The sequence below is a fragment of the Onychomys torridus genome, chromosome 1 (genome assembly GCF_903995425.1).
Source record: "Onychomys torridus chromosome 1, mOncTor1.1, whole genome shotgun sequence".
Lineage (NCBI taxonomy): Eukaryota > Metazoa > Chordata > Mammalia > Rodentia > Cricetidae > Onychomys > Onychomys torridus.
This window is the reverse complement of record NC_050443.1, coordinates 138698920-138723466: the sequence shown is the minus strand read 5'-3', so window position 1 is coordinate 138723466 and position 24547 is coordinate 138698920.

Sequence of the window (24547 nt, the reverse complement as noted above, 5' to 3'; positions counted from 1 at the left end):
AGACTCAGGTTAAACAGGAGATCCGGAGAGTTTACGAGCCTGGATGTTTTGTTTCTGAGTTTGTGATTGTAAGCAAGTGGCCTGGCTATGAAAGCCCCCAGCTGAGTTATCTGTAAAACCCCTACCATCTCCACCCAAAGGAAAAAATGATCCCCTAAAGAGCAAGAGCTCCACAGGTTTCCTGATAACACATCAAGGGTAATGGAGATAAAGGAGAATGGCTCAACAGGAGTGTGTGTTGCCTGACTCCCTGGGCAGTGCTCTCTATCTGGAAATCAATTAAAGGGCAAGGTACATCCGCTCATGGCTGATTTGGGATTTCCGTAGTAGAGATTTGCATAAAAACCCCTCCAACAACTAAAACCTCTTATGGAAGGATGTTTGACTTTGGTGGAGAAAAATTTCTTTCCAATACAAACCACTGATATTGGGAACGATGTGTTATCTAAGTATCCAGTTGAATATGCAAGTTTGCTTTTCCCTGTTGTGAGCACACACTAGTCATCCCTCACAGCCTCACAGCGTCTGTGTTGTTCATGTTTCTTTCCAAGCTAGCTGTCAGCTTTCCTTCTAAAGACTCACCTTCTTTGCCCAGTCATCTCCAGTTCCTCAAAGAGCCTGGCATGTAACAGTTATACAACAAACAGTTTCTGAATATGTAATCTTCAGTCCAACTGGGAAAAATGCACACATAATGACTCACCCTTTCATTTATGTAATTCTCCTTTCCTCCTACGTCTTCCTGTCCCTTTGTGTCTTCATTTTACTCTGACAAATGCATGTTGGATTTCATGTGCTTTTGTTGTTGAAATAGGGCTCTCACCCATTCACCCATGTCTTTTGTCTCACAACTTTGGAGGACTTTCTGCTTTCTTCACTACAAAGCACATCTCAGGCACTTCGAATCAAGCTCCCCTGCCCCGGAGTTTCTAAGGCGCAGACTCACACTGTTGGGGATTGTCCATCCATCCAGAGCACCTGGGGTTTAAGGTGTAAGCAATTTTACTGTAATTGCTTCTTCTCAGCGGTTATTCCTTGAAGTGGTGGAGGGGGACGTTTGGTTGGTTCTCTTTTTCCATCTACATTAGTAGATATTGGAACCAAATCCAAAGAGCATGGCATGTTTATCTAGAAATAAATGCTACCCCCCATGAAGAGCGGCTTTATTTTTCTCCTTCTTTTTCTCGGCTTACATGTTAGCAGAAACTTAATTTACTCTTCCATTTACATTTGATACTTTCATTTTTCTGGGAAGATCAAACCTAAGTTTTACACTTTATTACTTAAATAAGTCACATCTTTTTCTTACCTCTCAGTGTTGATTTGATGCACTGATAACATGAATATGTTATCTTGGACTCAGTGCTAGTTACTTAAATTGTAAATGAAAAAAGTAAATTAATTCAGACACCTCTTCTAAGATTTTAGGTTCCTCAAACGTCTTTACTGGTTTTTGGCAAAGGAAAGCAGACCTCCTAGTTTTCACAATGGAGGACAGAGGATAGGAATCTAGTGATTTTTACTTCAATCTGTGCATTGTTTCAATTTCAGACCAAGAATTATGCTACTGGGGCTTTTTCTCAAAGGAAAATGTTGTGTGAGAAACATATCTTCGGGAACACTTTAATGAAGTATCAAAGTTTCAAAGGCAAAAATCAAATGCAGCCCAGAAAAGCAATAGAGAAATGGGCCATTTCCTCCTCCAAAGTGAATTGCTTCACAAGTCACTATATTTCAGTCAGCCATAGGGTATATAAGAGCAGAGTGTGCCATGGTGCCCTATGTAGAAGCAGGAGAGAATATGGGATTCCTTTTCTAGGTATTTATATGCTACAAGAGGATTTTTGATTCCTGTGAAAAAAGTCATCTCTTATAAAAACAATATGAGAATGTATCTATGAAGGACCTGCACTGTCTTTTTGCAAGTTTCATTTCTTAAGGTAGTAGGTAAAACTTTTTTGTGATTGTCCCACAGTAAAGATATAATTTAATTTCTAACATAATTCATAAGAGAACATGCAAATTTTTCAGCTGTTGCTTTTCAACATCACACTGTTCACATTTGCTCTCAATGTGTAGAGAAGATTTGAAATCGACTAGAATGTGTGCTAGTCTGTTGAAAGTACTTACTTCTTTGAAGAGTGTGCTTTCACAGTGTGCATGTAGCATGTGTGCTGTACTTCTAGGTAAGGTAACCATACAACTTATTCATCCAAGTTTGAGGGATGAAATGGAGACCTATCAATAAAAACACTATGTTACAAAGGAGAAACTAAGATTTTCTTAGTAGACATGAGGCAAGTGATCCTTGTTCTTATGGCCAGAGCTGAAGTCACACATAACACTGATGTGTCAATTTCTGAGGTTTCAGTGGTCCCACTAGAAGTGTCCAACCTATAGCTTATAGATCATATTGGCTCTAAGAGAGCTATGAATGTGCCCAACACATAATCATAAATGTACTTAGAATGCTATCAAATCTTGTGTGTGTGCATGCTTGTGTGTGCTTTTCTTTTCTTTCTTTCTTTTCCTTGTCTTTATTTATGTATTTATTTATTGTAAGCTGACTGTAAGATTCTTGGGTGTGAACTTTGTAGATGATGATGCCATGCTCTATCACAATGACAAAAAAATTTATACAGCGAGTCTAGAACTGACTTCTTAATATGCTGGCACTTTTAGAAACTGGAATAAATCCAATCTACATTTCAGTGAAATGTTTTATTATCGTTTTAAGGATGAAAGCAACATGTTAGTTAGATAAGGAGTATCTAATAGCCTAGGGAATCCAGATGGAACCTGAATGGAATGGTCATAAGATTGTGGATGAGTGAAGTAGTTGTGTACCTAAATCTCCAATGATCCATTTCTATGCCTCTCTGAGAAAACAACACCACAAGAGAAAAGAATCATGCTCTTGGATGACTGTGCTATCCCTTAAATGGCAGTTACATCTGTGTCGCTTGCCTATGTTTGTTCCATGACTGTATCTAGGCTGATTGATGAGCATGACACAAAACTGCACATACCTTTTCACCCTTAAGTCATAATATACTTCTGTATATTTATAAGAGAAGTGGTTTTCCTGGATGTAGGAGAGTTAAATCTTGCTCCTGAGCTTTAGTGCCTTCTAGTGGCATCAATAAGGCACATGTGTGCTTCTTCCTGCCATGTGTGAGAGAAGAATATGGTCAATTATGACAGGGAAATTTACTAAATGTGATGATAAACACTTTTAAAAGCAGCTCAACAAATGATTATGGATTTCACACTTTTACTAATTGCTTCAATTTCTGACTGAAATAAAAATCTACTTGCTCTAGTATTGTAGGGTAGCAAGCACTAGGATATGGTACAAATAGTCTCAAAGTCTCCTTCTGCACCTTACCATTATACTTTGGACTCTTTAGTCTTATAAATTAGGAATTTTTAAATTTTTCACATTTTCCACATAAAACTTAAATATAAAGGTAAGTGCATATAGCCCATGTCATATATAAACATATATGTATGTATATACCTATGCCTATTAAATAACATTATCTTAAATGCTTTTCTTTTACCAGCATTCTTCATTATTTCATAGAAATGTCAGATTTTGAAATCTTTGTCATAGAAATATAGATTTGACTTTCTTTTGGTGAAATTATTAAGGCCACTCCACGTAGTTAAAAGGGAGGTTTATTTTGTGGTGTAACTTACAAATGAAGGGGTAGGTTGCAGGGTCTGGCAAAGGTATAGTACAGTCCGGCGGTGTTCTCTGGAGAACTCTGCTCGGTCTACCTCCAGCGTCTAGGGTCCCGGAACCAAGAGAGAGACCTCCTCTCCATCCTTGGTCTTCCGCTTCCTCCTCTGCCCTGCCTTGTGGGCGTGACCATTACCGAAGCCTCAATGGGGGTTGGAACTTCCAGGCCAATGCTGGGATGGCTATCCACTACATCTCCCCCTTTTGTCTAAATAAGAAAGTTCTAACCTAATACTAGACTATATACAAAGAGATGGTTATCAAATATTGTCCAGGAGTAATGAGGGATAATGACCTAGATAAGTTGGAATTACAATAAGTGCAAACAATATCAAGCAAAAAACACATAGTAAAATCCAGGGAAGTCTAGGGCATGGGTAGGTGGAATGTTACAAAGATCATTCCAAAAGGTGTCCTATCCTAAAGAACCTGAGTCTAATACTTAATATATTCTATCTAAGATATTATATATGTATATATACTAAGTTGTAACTATAACTGCTAATCGTCAACCTCATCAAAAACCTGAGAAGGAATATAATAATACCTGAGAAATGGGAGAAGGACGCAAGCAACTTTTGGGAGTCTTGCAAGAGTAGACAGAGACAGCTAGCAGCCTGGACAGTCACCTAATGTTTCTCAGCATCGTTGGTGCATTTAAATTGGCTACAGGCCTAGAGTATCTGACCATTTTCAGAAGCAGGAATTCTGAAAGACCATCTTACCCTGTCTTGGCAAAGTATAGTGATCACTTTCCTTGTGTCCCGCTTGTCCAGAAAGGACAGCATTTGTACTGTCAGCAGTTGAGGCAAGGGCAGTTCTTTGCCCAGTAGGCCATTTTGTGCCAAGGAGACAAACTTCCAAATGGAAATGTCTTAGAAGCCCAACATTCTCTCGGGATCAAATTGGTGCTGCTAGGAGCAATTATGTCTCATGTCAACAGAATTCTAAGTTATTTAAATGCCATATTCTCTAGGTCCATGAAGTGTTTGAAGATTACCTGTCCATCTGACCTATGTATTTATAAATCTGGATAACCTAACTAACATAATTATAGAGATGACAAACATAGGTGACAATAACTCTGTAAGTCTTATCTACCTAAACAACCTAAGGACTAAGCTTCCTATAAATAAGGCAAACAGTCTGTAAGCAAATGTACAGTAAAAGGACAATGACTTTAAATTGTGACAATACACAAAATATCTTTAACAGAGGTAGGAATATATAGTGCAATATGTAATATGATAATAATCCTAAATATATATCAGTATACAGAATATCTTAAACAGAAGTAGAACATACATACAGTATGACAGATATAAATTCACATTTGTATCAATATAGAAATATTTCAAATAAGAGTAAAAATATGTGTACAATATAACAAACATAGTTCTGTATTTGTATCAATATACAAATTATCTTAAATAGGAATGTAAAAAGTTTATATTTGTATCAACATATAAGAATTCATAACAGTGCAAAGGCTGCTATATTACTAAATTTGTTTACTAATGTATATGATAGTCTACCATAATATCTTATACCTATCCATTCCATTTCTTCTTTTCCTTTTTTTTGAGACATATTTTCTTTCCTTAAGGAGAGTACTGAGTTTAACAGTTTCTTCCACCCCCAACCCTAGAACCATTATCCATAACCCTGAGAAATATGAAACCTTAGGGATAAGGGGTGTCGTTTTCGTAGAATTGCTTCCTGCTGTTTAGGGAGCGATGGTATCTCTGTTGGGTATTGTGAGAAAGCTCAGATAGTTAAATCTCAGTTAGACTAACTGTAGATTCTGCAGCAACTCTCAGAGTAATGGGTAAGATTGTCTGAAATGCTGGCAAGAAGTGTAGTATGATGATGATTACCATGGCATCATTCTGGATTGGGTAGAGTTGTTGTTGTTGGGGCCCCATCTTCCTTCTGGAGACTTCAGAGATTGCTATTGGAAAAAACTTATTTTTTATCAGAATGTAAGGCTTGGATTTAAAGATGTCATGACATGTAAGAAAGGATTCCATGAAATCAAGAATAAGCATGGAGAGAATTAGAATCTTGAAGATAATGGTCCCTTATAATTGGTTTCCTTCTGTCTCACACCAGAGGGCTCTTCTGATATGGGACCGAAGAATCTCTCAACCTTTTCTTTTATCAATATGCTTGGGTTTAGAGAAGGAGTGAGCCAATTCCATCTCCAAAGCCAGCTTGGTGTATAATTAAATTGGAACCACAACTATTCTAGATTGATAGAGATATAGATGTTAGACAGTGATATCTTACCCTGTATAGATTGGTACCAATAGATTCTTTCTTTCTGCTGGAAACATCTGGATATCCAAGGCCTTATGATTTCTGGAAGATGGGTATGTATTTCCATTATCCTGGAAAGACAAAAACAGAACCCTACCCCAACCTTTGATTGTTAAATTTTTCTTACAACCTGAAGAGATGTCACATTGGTGGATGATCTTTTACTTCTCCTCATCAAGGGGGTTCTCCTGTTTGAATCGAATTTTTATTAATTTTGTTGGTATCCATAGCTTTTCTTCTCCTGTGGAAACAAAAGCAAAACCCCTTCCCCAATGTAGGACATATCCAGGTTTCCATTCTGAGGTCAACACATCTTTGAAATAAACCGGTTGGTTTAGCTCAGGAGTTTTGTCTGTCGTCCAATGTCTCTCTGCAGCTGTTGTTCCTTTCTCATCAGCATTGAGAAAATTCAAGGTTTAATAAAGCACTATGCAATCTATTTCTAGGAGTCATTGTTACTTGTTGCTGTTTATTTAGCATATCCTTTAAAGTTCGATTGGATCTTTCTATGACTGCTTGGCCTGTGGGATTGCGTGGTATACCTGTAACATGCTTTATATTGTAATAAGCAAAGAACTGTCTCATTTTATTGGAGACATATGCTGGGGCATTGGCTGTCTTAATTTGTACAGGTATTCCCATGATGGCCATGACTTCTAATAGGTGTGTAATCACAGAATCAGCCTTTTCAGAACTCATAGGAGTTGCCCACTGAAATCCTGAATAGGAGTCAATGGTATGGTGTACATACTTTAAGCTTCCAAATTCTGCAAAATGAAACACATCCATCTGCCAAATTTCATTTCTTTGTATACCTTTTGGATTGCTTCCTGCAGGTAGTGGAGTTTGGTTATAGAAGGAACAAGTAGGACATTTTTTCACAATATCCTTAGCTTGTTGCCAAGTAATGGAGAAATCCTTCTTCAAACCTTTGCTATTTACATGGTGTTTCTTATGAAATTCTGAAGCTTCTAGCACATTACCTATTAGTAACTGATCAATCTCATCATTACCTTGTGCTAGAGGTCCTGGCAGACCTGTATGGGATCTGATATGTGTAGGATGTTCCCTTTTTCTGATGATTTCCTGCAATTGTATGAATAATGAAGTTAATTCTGTATTATCAGGAATAAATTCAGCAGTTTCAATGTGTAAAACAACTCTCTCTGCATATTGAGAGTCAGTGACTATATTGAGGGGTTCTGTGAAGTCCATCAGTACCTTCAATGCATGGTCATCTTCCCAGATAAGTATGATTATCCAGCCCTTGGTTGAGGTGTCAATAATCAAATATCAGTTCTGCAACATTTTTAAGATTTTATTATTTTTATATTAATTGTGTGCATGTGTGTGGACAGGGTAGAGAGGTCAGTATGTGGCTGGTTGGGGACTCAGTCCCCTCCTTTCATATTGTGGCTCCTGAAGATCAAGTTCAGACTATCTCACCCGCCTCAATTTTTTCCTATTAGAAATAAAATTTTACATTTTCCTATGTTTTAACTTTCTTCACCTTTAACATTCACCTTCATTTCTCTCATAGGATGCTTACCACACCTTTCCTTATCTTGTTTGATGCATATGCATTAAATAGGTTGATAGAGGCAGCAGTGTGGGACCAAGAGCACCGTATTGCGTAAAGTCTATTGCTCAGCGCTATTACAGTGATGTGTGTGTTTGTCTTTCTATCATTTAGCAAGCTACTTTGATGAGTATGTCTTGTATTGCTTCTGCTGTATACCTATCCTTACTTCCCCCTATACAATCCTTATGTGCTCTCAGATGAGTGTGCTTGTGTTCAACTGGCGGGAGGTCCAGGAGGTTATCTGAGACAGTTTTGCGGGCATTGTCTCCTGGCTTTGAAAAGATACCAGTTCCATTAGCTGTTGTGTATGTTCAGGTAGCTGCCCCTCTTCTTGTTCCTGCCTTAGTTCTAGAACTGGGTAAGCCTTCTCCATACTCACAGCTGCTGGGTATATGAATGCTATGTCCTCCATGCTGCCTTAATCCAGCTCTTCTTTCTCCAACTTGAATGTGCTGTTATTCATGTTTATTTTTACAAGCCATAGATTTTTTGGAATGAATAAAAGCACATAATCCAAAACTCTATCTCATCACCATGATTTCTGATAAGTATCTTAATTTCAGAAATAGCTGAGATTATAAAATGGAAAAACGGATTAACAATCTCTATTCAATAAAGTATGTTTGTGAGAATTCTTATTCAAGGTACATGTTTCTTTAAATATAAATGCATGTTAATTTTCTTTTTCTTTCTTTCTTTTTCTTTTTTTTTACCATTTCCTGACCATGTGTCCTGAGAGAAAACACCCAATCTATCTGAGCCAAACTGTCTTCAGTTTTTCTTTGAAAAGTAGAACATACTGAATCATATAGATCTTTCCCAGTGCTACTAACAGGATAAAGAGTGGGAAATTTCATCTCAAATGCAAGTCACAAGACTGTCATTGGGGCTTTAACTTGTACCCTTCTGTAGGGTGTGCTGTGAGGCTTAGTCTTGGTCACAGTGTTTCGTGTCATTCTTTTCATCTGCAGGCTCTATTTGTTTGCTAACAGACGGATGTTTTGCTTAGAGAAGGCTAACTTTTGAGAGAAGGGGTTTCAGATACCCTCCTGATTTTGTTGCTCATATGCTTCTACTGTCAACACAGGTTTAGCCTATTTTCTTTCCATATTAAAACAAACCACGTGGCTATTGACTTTTTTCCATTATATGCATTTTGGGGCACAGCAGCCCATCATGTTGTTTGAAAGTCTGACAAACTGTAACAAACTTTTTTTTCCCTTAAATTTGCTTTTCATTAGGACAGTCTCTACAGCACGTTCAAAAGCTTTAAGAGTCACTGATGGACACATGATAATCATAGCAACTGCGTTCTTTTTCCCAGGTGCTCCACGACAAGAAACAGTTCTTGTGATTTTGTGCTTCATCTGGAAATTTAGTGCTCACAGTACTGTGGAAGGCACACGAGCAGCTTCACTCAGTTTATTTATAACTACCATAACTGCTACATTTTACTATTGTAATGTAGACGGGATAGCAAGAAATTTCTTGTGTACCTTCATCATATTTCTATTAAAATTAAGCTCTATTACTCCTGGATCTTGGATCACTCTAAATAAATGATAATAAAAATATTTACTGATAGTTTTAAAGCCAAGAATTAAGGTAAGTAAACCTTTAGGAATACTGCTTGGCATTTAATGTGTATTGAAATATGCAGGTGTTTTATTCTAATTCCAGTATTGCTTTTTCTATGTATTTCAAAATACATATATAGTACTGTTTCTGTTATTTTTAGAAAGTTTATAATGTATTTAATTAATATCTCAGTAGGGAATTTCATATCTGATTTACACCTTCCACACATTTTTGTATCAAAAAATTCTTATTTTTGCCAGGAGTGCAATAAATATTTATGCATATATGAAAGTAAATATATTGCAGTGGGTGTATGTAAACCTCACTTAGCAGGATAAATGATAGCTGTGAAATTTTCTGGCACTTATTTCTGAAATAAAATCCTTTTATTGTTTTGAGGAAGTGACGCAGTGAAAGCTGCAGGGCCTCCATCACATCTCAGAAGTCATAGTCATTTTCGTGACCAGGGGATGCTGCCTGAGAATGGATATTTAAGAAGAGTAACTTAAGAGATAATGAAAATTATAAAAAATTATAAACAAGATGAAGAGATGCCTCTTCCACTATCACCTCTGAAATTGTCCTGCAGATCCTGGATGCCTTTTAGAGATTAGCAGTCAGGGAAGAGTGGGGCAATGGGAACTTCAATCTTCCTGTTCTCTGCTTCTGTGAAGTAAAAGTAAAGAGAAAAACAAAACAGAAAAGCACAACTTGCAGAGCGAAGATTGTGTGAGAATCTGCTAGAAGTAATAAAAGAGCTGGCTGGCTGCAGACTTACTGAGCTTTTCCCTTCTCCATATGTCAGGAATTTCGAAAAATTTAAAAGTGGCTTTCGACAAGATATTTGTTAGCTGCCTTACAAGTCTAGCAAACTTTAATTTTCATCGTTATGCTTTCTTCAGCCCAAGATAGACTACCTTTATTATTTTCAGTTTTTGCATAGCAATGAGGCTATGAATGTAAAGCCTAAGGAATTTACTTAATGATATCTCTAATTTTGTTTCTAATTCATTTCTTTTATATAACAAAAGATAGTGATTATAAGGTTGACTTAAAGGACAATGCTGGATATTTCCATATAGTTCTCAACGCCGCTATGCAGATAAGGAAATTTCAAGTTTTGTGAGATTAAATATATATGTGTGGATATATATGCATATAATGCAAATATATGTAAAAGTGTGATACCCTGAGTTCAGCTGCTCAGCTTGCAATATGTTAGCCTATAATTTACTGTCTGATCGTAAAAAGTTGAAAAACTACCAGTTTCAACTTTTACATGGGCCCTTTATTTAAGGATGCATTTTCTTTGCATTGCTTAATTGAATTGTCAAGACTCAGAGTATTAGTGGAAAATGTTTTGATTTGTGGCAGGATTAAAACATTTAATTTTTTTCAACATAATGAGTGTACTATTTATTTTCTACTGAAAATATCCCTATGAAGGAATATCCTAAATTCAATGTCGAGGAACATGTGTATATATATATATAAATTTTGTTAGTCCACAGACTTGAGATAGCTCTAGAAAAAGAATGAGAAGATGAAGAGGATGAGGAGAAGAACAGAAATCACAGTAGTATTCCAGCTTGCTGTGTGTTTCATTTTAGATGCTAGACCTATCGTTAAGGAAAAAAAAATGCTTAAAAAAATTCTGTATTGTATACTGTACTCACTACCCTCCAGTCCATTGTAAGCATTCCAGTCCCTATACCAAAATTGTATTGAAATTGCCATTGTCAATGGCTTTGTACACATACTCAGTTATTTTTCATCTTCTATGTTACCAACAAGGAGACCCAATTGAGATAGTAGGCAAAATATCTCTCCTCTGCTGTTCATAACTCTTGAAAGAGAAAGTTTTATTTTCTAGTCAAGATTCCTAACATAAAGGTGAAAGTGTTGATGAATTCCTCAGTGCGAGATACACTGCCCTAGCCCAATTCTCATTTTGATTTATTTAAGTTTGGAAATAACAGTATTAAATTAGCAAAGACGAGCAATGAACAAAGCCCTGGAGATGAATTAGCCATTGTCTCTGGTCCATTAATCTCCTCTTCAATTCAAGAGAATTGTGGCTCACCCAGACCCGAAGATCAAATAAAATGCCTAATTGGGAAAGTCCTAAACAAGTGTGTCCTGGGGAGCTTGAATTTATTTGTCACCGCTCAAACAACTGTGTTGTTTATATAAGTCTTTAAAACCCTGATACTTTCCTGCTACTATGTCTTAATCCCTGGTTCTTTATGCTCAGGAGTGCAATTGAGAGTTGTTTTCAATTAACTAGAATGGAGAGGGGCACTTATTCCAAAAACAGATAGCTGTGTTGTGAGTATTTTGCCAAACATGCTGAGCAGTTTAGAACTAAGCATCAGGTTTGGGAGATGCTTTGGGATCTCCTTGAAGATAATGCTATCTGCGTTTTGGTGCTTTTAATATCAGTAATAAAGGGTTGAACGGAATCGCAATTAAGAACGTATGGCAAGGAAGGTTGTGATGTTAAAGCTAAACACAATTGTGAAGCAATGAGCTAAGATAATTATCTAGGCTGGCAATCCAGACCCAGCAATGCTTTCATTAGAAATATGCAGAGGATATGCAGATAACAGAGGGCAAACTTTTTAACATACTGCTAAGTAGAATGAAAATTCATTTCCTGAATTCTATTCACCCAGAAATGGAGGTTGTTTTTCTTTCTTTTTTGGGGGGGGGGGGGGAGGTGATAGGTGGTGGTGGTAAATGCAATTGTGTTTAAGTTTCTATTAAGAAAAATCAAATGATTGGAAACTAGAAGTCAACTAACAGCAAAGTAGCAATACATAGTGTACATTCACACTGATTTAGCCTCAACAATCACTTAAACTCAGTGGTTTTGGTTTGTACTGTGTTACAAAAACAATGCTATTTGATCATCACTGTGACTAAGAAGGCAGGCGGTGGTGGCACACGCCTTTAATCCCAGCACTTGGGAGGCAGAGGCAGGCGGATCTTTGTGACAGCCTGGTCTACAGAGCAAGATCTAGGACAGGCACAAAGCTACACAAAGAAACCCTGTCCTGAAAAACCAAAAATAAATATATAAATAAATTAATTAATTTAAAAAAAAAGAAGCAGATAATGTTACTAGTTTCATCATCTTATGGATGAAGGCATGGGAGCATCCATGGGCCAGACATCAGCCAGCATTGGGTAGCAGGTGTGTTGTTTGGTGAAAGTCCAGACTCTAGCTGATCTGCTTCTATACAATAACTGCATGGCTATTATCACAGAGACTGTAAAGCCACTAGCAGAGTTTGTTGGAGAAGGTAGTTAAATAGGGTAAAAGTTAAAATAAGTTCCAGAGCCTCATGAACCCAGTAGAGTTCAAGAAAACATAAAGAGATTTTATACTTAGCAATGTCTTTGCCACAATGAAAACCCACTGAACCTTCACTGTGGCCTTGGCTTAACTGACCAGCTGTAGGATAGATAAGTTGTATTCTATCCCTGCAGCCTAGCTTCTCTTTTCTGGTGCTTTGGGGCACTTTGTCATCAGATGCAGTAATTAACTGAGGCAAGATAATAATGTGCTAGGGAATGTCACATATGGATTAAGTCAACTTGAGCATTTTACTGACTTTTGCTTCTCTATTATTAATCAACTCTACATTAATTTATTTTAAATAAATACTCATTGAAGCAGAGCCAGAGCAGACTTTATTTAAGATGACAAATAGTTTAAAATACAGGGATTATGAGATGATAATTAGCCTGATAATCTAATCATTAAAAACCCTTCTATTATTTTATGTAGGCTTGTGCACAGTTATTTGATTAGACAATTATATATCAAATTGGTCATTTAAAATAACTAATGTACAATAATAGCATAGCTACACAGTACTTTCAATAAAGGGACTTAAGTTTAGTGTTTTATTCATCTCTCAGAATAATCTTGTGGCTTATGTATTTTTACTCTACTATTTTAGCAAGAGAAAAATAAAGACATACATAATTTACATGGTTAGAGTAGCCATGGCTGTGAAGTAGCTGCCTACAGCAAAATCCAAGATAGCAAGATGGGAGAGATTATAAAAAATAGTATAGTGTAATATTGAAGTGTTTTACTTCCATGGTACCTTTTATGTGGTTTTCAAGCAGACAAATCCTTATGTTCTCAACTATAAAGTTTGCTATATCTAGGGAGAAAAATAAAAACAAGAATATTTTTCAATTTTAAAAAGTGAAACACTTGCTTATTTCAAGATATTTACTATTAGCTAGGACATTCTAATTATGTAGATCCATGGCTCTCTGTGGTCACCTGGTTTAAGTATAAGAAGTCTGTCTCAGTCTTTTCCCCAATCCTTTCTCCTGTTCTCCCTTCTCCTCCCTTATCTCTCCTTTCCCTCTCCTCTCATCCCAGTACTGGAACTATCAAGAGATATTATCTATTTGATGGCAGGTTGTATAAAAGAATTATTCTTGTTTGATATTTGAAATTCTCACCATCCTGGGACTGTGCCTTTAAATGTATAAGCAGGTGTTCAGGTAGAGTCTAAATATTCATAATATATTACAACTTGATTCTCTTCACATTTTAGCCTGGTTATTTTAGCTGTTGCATGCTTTTTTGGAAACATTCAATAAAGGAAGCAATATTAATTGCTGTATCATAAATTAATTTACCTAGTAAGATAACAAAAAGGTATCATTTAATTTCTAAATACCAGTCATTCTGATATAATCACAGAGTATAAACTAAGCAAAATTAGACACATTATCTGAAAGATAGTCATAAAATCATGTAAAATAAATATGAAATTTGCTACTTTTCTAGGTACCAGAAAAGATAGTCCTTTCTTTATTCTGTACTAGAGGAACACATGACTAGAAAAACTAGTCTGAGAGATCTGGAAAGGTTTCCCTGGAACTCTACACATGAGTGGAGGCTGAGGAGGAGATGCAGGAAAGGGATGCTGTAGTTGGAGATTACTCCAGTCCCTCTGGGGCCCGCAGCCACTCAATCCCAAGTAAACACACAGAGATTTATATTACTTATAAACTGTATGGCCGTGAAAGGCTTCTTGCTATCTAGTTTTCATATCTTACATTAACCCATTTCTATTAATCAATAAGTTGCCACATGGCTTGTGGCTTACCGGTACTTTACATCTTGCTTCTTCTCATGGTGGTGACTGGCAGCATCTCTTGACTTAGCCTTCCACTTCCCAACATTCTCCTCTCTGCTTATCCCACCTACACTATATTTCCTGCCTGACTACTGGCCAATCAGCACTTTATTTATCAGTCAATCAAAGCAACATATTCACAGAATACAGAGCAACATCACCCATCAGAATGCACAGTGAAGAACTTCCAAATGCACCTTCAGAAAGAGCTCAGCATAATAGGTTGACTAGAGCCAGAGGAACAGGCCATTATGCAGCTTAGTGGTATGTTTGATGATTAATTTTAAGAATCAACCTTGGTGGTCACAAAGCCCAGATGTTTGGAAAAGGTAATTGTGGACATTTCTGGGTTTTAGCTGAGGTCAGCTTGTGAAATGATGGACAGTCAGTACAGTCACTGACCTTTCAGAATATGGGTGAGCCTTGGTCAATCAGTGGAAAGCCTCAATAGCACAAATACTCACCCCTCTTACTCTCTCCCCCCCACCTTCAAGAAAAGGCATTTTTCTAGGATACTGCCCCTGGCCTGGAGCAGCAGCTTTGCTCTCATCTCTAGCCTGCTGGTCTACCCAGCAGCTTTTGCACTGTGAGAGTCGTAATGGACACCCAAGACAATTCTTCAAAATAATTACCACTTGACACAGTTCCTATATAAGTTCCCAGGACTCAATGAAGAGAGCAAAGTCTTTGCTATGATGTTATAGTGTGGATGTGGTCTAGGCACATCATCCAGAGCATTTTAAATTCCTTCTAGCTTACCTATAATACTTACTCAACATAAATGCTGCAAACTATTGGAATGATTATGATAAAGGACAAGGAAAATTATGTGTTTTCAGTGTAGATATCACTTAAGAATATTTTATTCTGTGAATCTAAAGCTGTGGAACTCATGGGATTGGAAGGAAATAGTAGATAGGCAACAGATCAAAGAGAGGAGATGGAAGAATGATAGATAGGCACAGAATAGATATAGAGGAGAGCTGTGGTTGGAGGGGAGAGGAAGAAGAACAAGAAGAAAAGAGAAGAACAATGAGTTTAAATCTTATGAATATCCATTTTATTTCTTGTTTCTCTAGGGAAATCTAATTAACATACTAGGTTATTGCCATGATTAAATACATAGATATCTTAAGCAGATTTTAAACATGATGCATGGAGAAAGTGAATACAACGTACAGTTGACACAAATGTATGGGATATAATTATCACTGCTAAATGAAGGGGGGTTGTGACTAACCAGGCAGAGAAATGGCTTTCTTGGGAGGTAATATGAGCCCCTGGGACACAAAGGGTGGTCTGGATCCTGCCTAAGCAACAGAGTGACGCAGAACTAGGTGTGAGTTGATGGCCAGTGCCTGAACCAGCAGGAGTCAGGCAACAAACACTGCAGCCTGCCATCTTTCCCTGATTTAGAAAGGAGAAGGATCAGAACTCAGAACTGCCTACTTCGCAAAAAGAAGCAGATACCGTATAAAGCAAGATGTTGTGAGGCTACCTCCTAGGGAAAGCAAGCTGTTAAGAGCGTCTTTATGAATTATTTAGAAAGAGGAAATTAAGTAATGAGCCCCGAACAACTGGCTAGCTCTTTCTGGCTTGCTTTCTCTCCGCATGGGGATATACAATAAGATGAGTAGAGGAAAAAAGAAAGTGAAATAACCACTCAGCCAAATATAGCTTGAGAAACAGTGCGGTGGACTCTCAGCATGGGGACAAGCGGAGAGCACTCCTGAGGGAGCTTGCAGCCAGCCTCCTGCTCCTGTGATGCGAACCTGCACCAGCGAGCCACAGCCCAGCACTGCTCTTTATGCAACTAGGTTAATCTTGTTTCCTTCTTTCCAGCTTTCTGGAGAATTTTACTGTAGGTAATGTCTGGGAAAGGCCTTATTTTGAGTGTACCTTGATACTGGCTGCAACAAAACCAGTTTGTTAGTCAACAGTTGAAAACTTCAGTCCTGAGTTGCCATGCTAAGCAGGTTCATTTTGGGGAAGAATAACCAAGTTTTGCCACTTTGGGGGCATACAGAGTGTATTTTGTATGGGCTGTCTTATAAACAGGGTTTCATTTATTCTAACTTCTCTAAATAACATATTAGGGTGTTTATATAACTTATATGTAACCCTCTGCATTGATTCAAAGTGGCAGCTGGGTCACTTGGGCAAGTTGGCAGAAAAAGGTAGGGATACTTTTAGAGAGCATGCTGTAAAAATCTTTAAAAAGATTTTCGCATTTTTATGATGTAGGGAATTTTTTTAAAAAAATGAGACTGACATAATATGAGGAGGGGGTGGAGAAATGCCAAAGCTCTGGAAATTTAGCAGAATCTTGCATTCAGTTGCTGAGGTGGTGAGAGAGGGTAGGAAGTATATTGTCCTTATTCAAGACACTCATGTAAAATTTATAGACTATTCACACACTGTGTGACTGTATAATTGTACATTTATCTCAGGCAGTTTATTGAATTCTTCCTTTGTGTCTGTTGCTGGGCACACAGCTGTGGGTAAATCTGACCAGATTCCCTGTGTCTTTCTTTAATTGTCCCACTGGAGTGAGAGTAATTAAAAGTAGAGGGGGGATTGTACCTAGACAGGCCCAAGCTCCTCTTGCAGCACTGTCAGGTCATCTAGAACAGTACCCAACACAGTGTGTGCTCCATGCTCAGGTTAAATGATGGAAAGGGCTCCAGGAAAGGTAAAGCATTATACTCTTTGCCCAGCATCTCTGTGCTGTGATCTTTACATGCCCATGGGGTGGTATTTCTACTTCAAACATCCTACTTGTGTTCTGTCTCCAAATATTGACATTTCTAAATTTAAAGTTCAAGCCTCCCTTCTTTTTGCTTAGTATTAGCCCCACCTCTGTGTTTACATTCCTTCCCTATGAGTACCCTTGCTCTCTCCCTTCCTCCTCCTTCCCTCCTCTCTTCCTTTCTTTCTTCTTTTCTTGCTTCCTTTCTCATTTTCTTCCCCTTTGTCATTGTTACTTGTACTTCAGGATATGTCTTTTCTTTATTTCCATTAAAACCATTATTTCCAGGTGTTTGAAAACCACTTGGCATTCAAATGGTTTACAAAGCTTTAAATACACAACACATCTGCTTACATGTAGGAGGTAGGAAAAGTAACCAGTAGACCAATTCTTGCCTGGGTTGCAGACAGGGAGACAGGAAATAAAGAGGCAAGCCTGTAATTGAATGTGACAAGTGACACCTTCAGTACAATGAAGAAGACAATGCTAGGAAAAGCAAGAGTGGGACAAGGAAGTGAGTGGCTCCAGAGGACCGTTCTGAAGTGGTAACATTTGAATTGAGAACTGGAAGAAGAAAGTTTCCTCGACTGACAGGAAACTCAGAGAGGTACAGTGAACATGAATACTGACGGGTAGGGAAGATGCTTCATGCTGGCAGGACGGTTATGGTTCAGGGCATGATGACCCAGAAGGCTAATGCATGGCAGGGAAGATCGGGGCATGTTTGGATTTTATTTAATGGAAATGGAAGTTTTCACTTGGCTGTGTATTGATGGGTGAAAGGTCTGTCTTATACTTAGAAAACCACCTTGGTGTCATGGTGGTGGACAGATCAACAAACAGGAGTAATCGGAATAGTCAGGAAGAAGTTACTTTAATATTTTAGGTATGAATTAGTGGTGAAGGAGTTGGAATGATAGCTCAACATTTAAGAGAACTGACTAGTTTTCCAGAGGTCCTGGATTCAATTCCCAGGACCCACATGGCAGCTCACAACTGACTGTATCTCCACTTTCAGAGGGTCTAACACCCTCACACAGACATGCATACAGGCAAAACATCAATACATATAAAATGAATAAACAAATAAGTAAGGCATCTAAAAAATAGAGTTAATGGTGGAAATAAGGGGAAAGATTTTGTTTAAAGATAATGATAGCCAGGTATGGAGGGACACATCTTGCCTCAACTACCAAGTAGCCTGTATGGACCATCATTTAGTCTTAGGAGTTACAGACTAACCTGGGATGTATAAGGAGCGAGACCTCCAATGTAACAAAAATATTAAGGCAGACAAAAATTTAATGGAGTGGTGAACCAAAGCAGAGGAAGAGATATAAAAGGTGATCCTAAGGTTTTGTGTTGTAGTTCTTGTTTGTTTGTTTGATTTTTGTGGTTTGAAAGAGGGTCTTACTATGTACCCCCTGCTTTCCTGAAATTTGCTATGTGGATCAGACTGTCCTTGAACTCACAGAGATGTGCTCACCTCTGCCTTTCAAGTGCTGACTTGAAGATGTGCACTACCATGCCAATCACTCAGATCCTAAATTTGAATAACTGGTTCATCAATAAGTTGGCAAGAAGAGTCGGTAATCCTGAAGAAGTTCAGAGAGTGGGGCACTGCATAGATGTGCACAAAGTGGCTCAGAAGAATTTCTGTATGTTTTTGTCTCCCTTGAGTTTCAGTAGTATTGATGTCAATGAATTGTCTTGATACATGGAGATGAACCAGGCATTGACATCAGACATAACAATTTTAAAATCATCAATGAATATGCAGTTCAGATTGAGTTTGAGAGCTCAAAGCAGCCCTGAGTAGGAAGAAATGAGTGATGAGGTCTGTGAGATTTTTGGGTTTATTCACAATGACAAGCTTCACAGCAGAAAGAGGGGAAGAAAAGAGATGTGGATCGAATATCTCAGGAAGAGATAGATTTTCACTTGCAAAATATAGATTTTGTGTCACTATTAATGTGGCTGGTCATGTTTTGGGTAGGGATGTCTTCACAGGACCAAGGAATGAATAGAAACAAAGTTTTGATTATTATAAGTCACATTTTAGTATACCTTTAAACTTCCTCAGTGAGTATCTCTTTTGATTTATCCATGTATTAATTTATTTATTCAATGAATAAACATTTTAACTGGCACATTAAGAGACCTCTCAGCTCTGGAGGCACACACACACATACACCAAATACACTCCAAATACACACACACACATACACACACACACACACACACCAAATACACACACACACACACAGACACACAGACACACACACACATGCACACACACACACACATACACACACAGACACACACACACACACACACACATGCACACACACACACACACACACACACACACACACACACACACACACACATGCACACACATACACACATACATACACACACACCCCTAGATTCTTTGTGGATTATAAAATGCTGGAGTTTTAAGAGTAAACGCCATCAAGCACAAGCATAGTCATTTGCATCAATGAGAAGAGCATATTCACAACTGTTCACTGAGTGCTGACACCATCAGGCCCTGTCCACACACTATGGAATGCCCATTTAGTGATCTCACCATTTTCAGATGCTTCCTATCTACCCTTTACAAACAAAGGACTGGAAAGTTATTTGCTCAGTGTCACAGTGTTAGTTACCTGTTAGATTGCTGTGCCAAGACAGCTGACAACAGCAAATTAGAGAAGGAAAGATTTGTTGTCTTTTACTTAATTCCCAGTCCAAACACAAATGCTGAGCTTTAAAATGGGGTATTTCTATAAACAGGAATCTTTATGTGATAGGCTTGTTAGTGGACTCTTAGATACAATACTTTTGGAATTTGTAGGTGTGGCAAAATGGCCAGAGGGCATTTAATGTGAAGTAATTATTTTAGCTTGGTTGTACATGAGTGAAGCTGATGACTGGGCCTCGAACTGAAGAATGCCCCATACACACTGTACACATATATTTCTACATAGATGGAATAAAACTGGAGGAACCGGCAACCTTGTCGGCCACAGTGTCTATGTAGAAATCCTGGTCTGTCTATCCTGTCACTGCTGCTACTTTTGCCCCTTTCCATCCCGGTGTTTAAGGTATTGAATTTGGTTGGTGAAATTGGAAGTCCTGAGGTAGATAAGGCAGCGTTTAGGGAACGGTCAATGTATCTCAATGGAAGTCCTGGTATGAACCTTTCTGAGCAAAGGGCAAATTCCTACTAAGATGAGTAGAAGCACAGGGGAGAAGGGTGATAGAAAGTTTGACAAGGCATGCACTTGTGACCAATGCTACCAATAATGAACCTAAATAAACACATTGGCTTATCTGTAGACAATACCTCTGACTAGAGCCACCCCATAAATTAAAACCTAAAACGTTACCCCACTCTAAGAGAGGTGGTCTCTCTCTCTCTCTCTCTCTCTCTCTCTCTCTCTCTCTCTCTCTCTCTCTTTCTCTCTCTCTCTCATTTTGGAAAATAGCCACTGGGCTCTCCTTTCTTGTACTTGGGGAGTGGATGGAGGTGGAGAGTTAGCATTAGTAAACTACTAACTACAGAATTACCTATTACAGGGCAAAAGGGTCAGAAAAGGCATGGCTCATAGTACTTTCTAATCAGTAATTTACCTTTACATTTACAGAGCATTGGAAGCGACAGGTAACAGCAGGATTACCCAAAATGTGTACACAGTGGTGCCAGCCCATTTTACAGATCTCTTATTACTCCTTTATAATCCCTGTGTGTAGCTGGAGTTATTCTCTCTATCTCCCACCAAGCCCCTGCAGTCCCACAACCCACATATAAAATAATCACTCAGATGCTTAAATTACTTATAAACTGTATGGTCGTAGCAGGCTTCTTTTTCTACTTCTTCTATCTTAAATTAATCCATTTCTATTAATCTATACTTTGTCATGTGGCTCGTGGCTTACCGGTACCTTACATCTCCCTTGTCATGGTGGCGGCTGGCAGGTCTCTCCACCTCAGCCTTCCACCTCCCCCAATTCTCTTCTCTTTGTCCTGCCTATACTTCCTACCTGGCTACTGGCCAATCAGTGTTTTATTTATTACCCAATCAGAGCAACACACGTCACATACAGAACATCCCACAGCACCTGTGCCTTCAGTTTTGTGATAGCTGCAATCTTGCTTGGTTTGCTGGCTTTCTGAATACACTTCTTTTCATTGCTCCAGAGTTTGTTATTGAGTCATTGACTTCTTCCTATGCTTAGCAAGGAACACAGGTTCACAGTTAAACTGACAGTACCTGGGAACAGTCATGGCTCCATACAGGAAGCCCTACAGCTACTAGAATGATTTGGGGTAGTGGGTCCAGATACAACCTATGAGGATGAGCCAGATAAAGTCTAGCAAGAAAATAGCAGGAAATGGACTTTTGCCTTGACTGCTGAGCAATCTCTCCAGCTCCATCAGGCTATACTTCTTTAGCCAGACTAGTCTAGGATATAGCAAGAAATAATATATTTCTCCTGGTTTAGAGTATGATAGTCCTTCCTCATGTCTACTAGGGCCTTCTGAGATTGTGGCTTATACTCTCTAGACTCAAAAGAGTGTTCTCTGTCTATTTATGTTTAAGATGACATTTAAGTTTCCCATCTCTTCCACTCTCTGCTAACTTCTCCTAATTTATAAATTTATTGAGAAAGGGCTAATTGCAAAAAAAATAAAGAAAAAATTTAATTGCTTTTAAATTTGGCATTGAAATTTAAATTCAAGAATATTGATTATTTTTCCTGTTAATTTAATGGCATATTGTTTTTAATTTATCATTTGGACAAACCATTAAACTGAATAATAGCAAGTCCCCTGTCCCTTCCCTTTTTGAATTTGTATCAGCTATTCATGCTATAGGAAAATGTCTTTACAGTGTAGCTCTGAGATACCACATAGGGGGCACTTTGGATTAACTACACACACACATCATCATCATCATCATCATCATCATCATCATCATCATGGACAAACTTTTCAGTATCAGTACACATAGAACATACTCTTGGTTTCCTCTGACTAAACCCATGCTCTGAAGGCATCTCTTGTAATCACAGGACACAAAAGAACTTCAAAGAGCCCCTTAAGTGTGGAACTTTCTTATTATCTGAAATATTCCATTAAAAAGAAGACGGAACAGATTTTATACTAAATTGAAACTCCTCAACAAGAAACCTGTGATACCTCAGGGGGGAAAAATTATAGGGTTGCCATTGGGACTTGACATGGTGTAAGTTTCTATCTAATATGACAATAACCTCACTCATGTATTCTCTTTCTTTAATAATACAATCGAAGTTCTTATATAAAAAGTATTAAGTTGCTTTGTTGATTTAGCAACATAATTTTTCCTTAAAAATGCAAAAAGCATCTAAATAATTGTTAGAATCATGCTCTGAACACACCGTCAGTACAAAGGAAGGTATAAAAGACAAAAGAAATGAGAGGGGACGAACGGGTCAAAAATTAGTGGAAGGAAGAATAATGAAAAAAAAAAGAAAGACTATAAATTGCTTTTTTTTTCTGGTGGCTTAAGCTATTACTCTATTCTGGGTTGAAAAAAATCTTCAGGTGAACTCTAGTAAATGATTGCCATTTATCATATTGTGAAATTTGTCACATGGGTTTAGGTGGTTTATTGTGTTGCATGCTGTTGATAAATCTACAAACAAGCAACTGTCACCATTGCCCACAGATTCATTTTCCATATGTTGAGTGGTGTTTTTTAAAAACATTACTTGGCCGGTACAACTTTTGTCTGGCTAAATTGGCTTTGTCTGAATATTAAGCATTTTTCATTTTAAGCGACAGAAGGAGTAAGTTATGCATAAACACCACAGGAGGTCAGCTTAAATTTCTTCAGACCACATGCAGCTTTTGTGGCAACACAGGATTATTGTACCCGTTTGTGCAGTGATAGGCACTTAGGAGTTGAAGAATGGATATTGAATGGAAAAATACTTTAAGCTGGGATATTGGCCCAGGTCATTTCATTCTTTTGCCATATACAGATTACTTTGAAGTTACGTGTCCTGATATTCTTCCATGCCAAATTAAACGGAGAAAGAGCTTGAATGAAAATGGCTTTCATATGGGTGAGCTTAGTATCTGGTCAGTATTGATTATGACTCACCTGTGAATTACTACCAAGCAGACGCGTATCTACTGGATCTCTGTTATATTTGGAGGCATACTTTCTTCTGCATATTCTTAGCACTGGATTATTAACACTTTTTAAATTGTTTGTCAGTTTAGAAACCATATTCACGTACATGATAGCTTTTCTTGTTTACTAGAGGAAAGATTTCTACCTCTGTTATACTTATTTCATTTTGTAGAAATGCTTCAGAATTTTGGTAGCATTCTTTTCAAATTTCTTTTCTTTTATTGAAAATAGACTTTTCTCCTCTCATAATATATCCAGATTTCAGTTTACCCTCCCTCTACTCCTTCCAGTTTCTCCCCACCTCTCCTCCCATCTGGATCCCCCTTATCAAGCTTCCAAGGGTTAATAACAAAATAAATTAAAATAAAATAAATACAATGAGATAGAACAAAAACTAACTTGTTGGAATAGGACAAAACAAACAAAGAAAAAGGGCCCAAGGAAAGACATAAGAAACAGATATGGACATAAAGACTACTTATTTGCACACTCAGGAAACCCCTAAGAATACTAATCTGGAAGCCATAATATGTATTCAAAGGACTTGTAGGGTAAAAAGAGAGAAAAAACATAAATAAAAATTTTAAAAGGCATAATAAGGAAAATAACATGACATTATGAGACAAGGAGTATCCAAAAGTGCATTGAGTTTGTGTTCTTTTGGCAATCTAATGCTGGGCATGTATCATACACTTAAGAATAGTTTGTTTCTTCTGTGAGACTTCCTTGGAGAAAACTAAAATTTCACTTGGAAGTAGTTATCAATTGGGTTAGGAACAGGGGTATGTGTCCACTTCTCCTTTCAGCTCTATGTTGTGTTGGCATTCTTTTAATTTAATTTATGGTCCCCACATGTTAAAGAAAGTAAATTGTTTGAAAAAAATGTCTTTCTGTTTCCACTGTGTACTGGCATTCAACACAGTCTTTGAAATACAGGAATCTTTCCCACCCTGACAACAAATTCTTGGAGTTTCAACTTGTGTTAAAAATGTTAAGTACCTGGATTATTGATTGTATGCCTCTGTACAGCACATCCTTCTCTGTCTTAGTTTTTAAGCTGTATGTTATGGTGTGTTTCAGAGACAAATATCACTTATATTACTTGTAGTCTAGCCCCTTCATTTAAGTCTTTATTTACTTTAACAATATTATTATGTTAAGACTGTGACTCACTATTCTCTTCTACCATCTGTGTGCTTCAAGTCAGCTTTC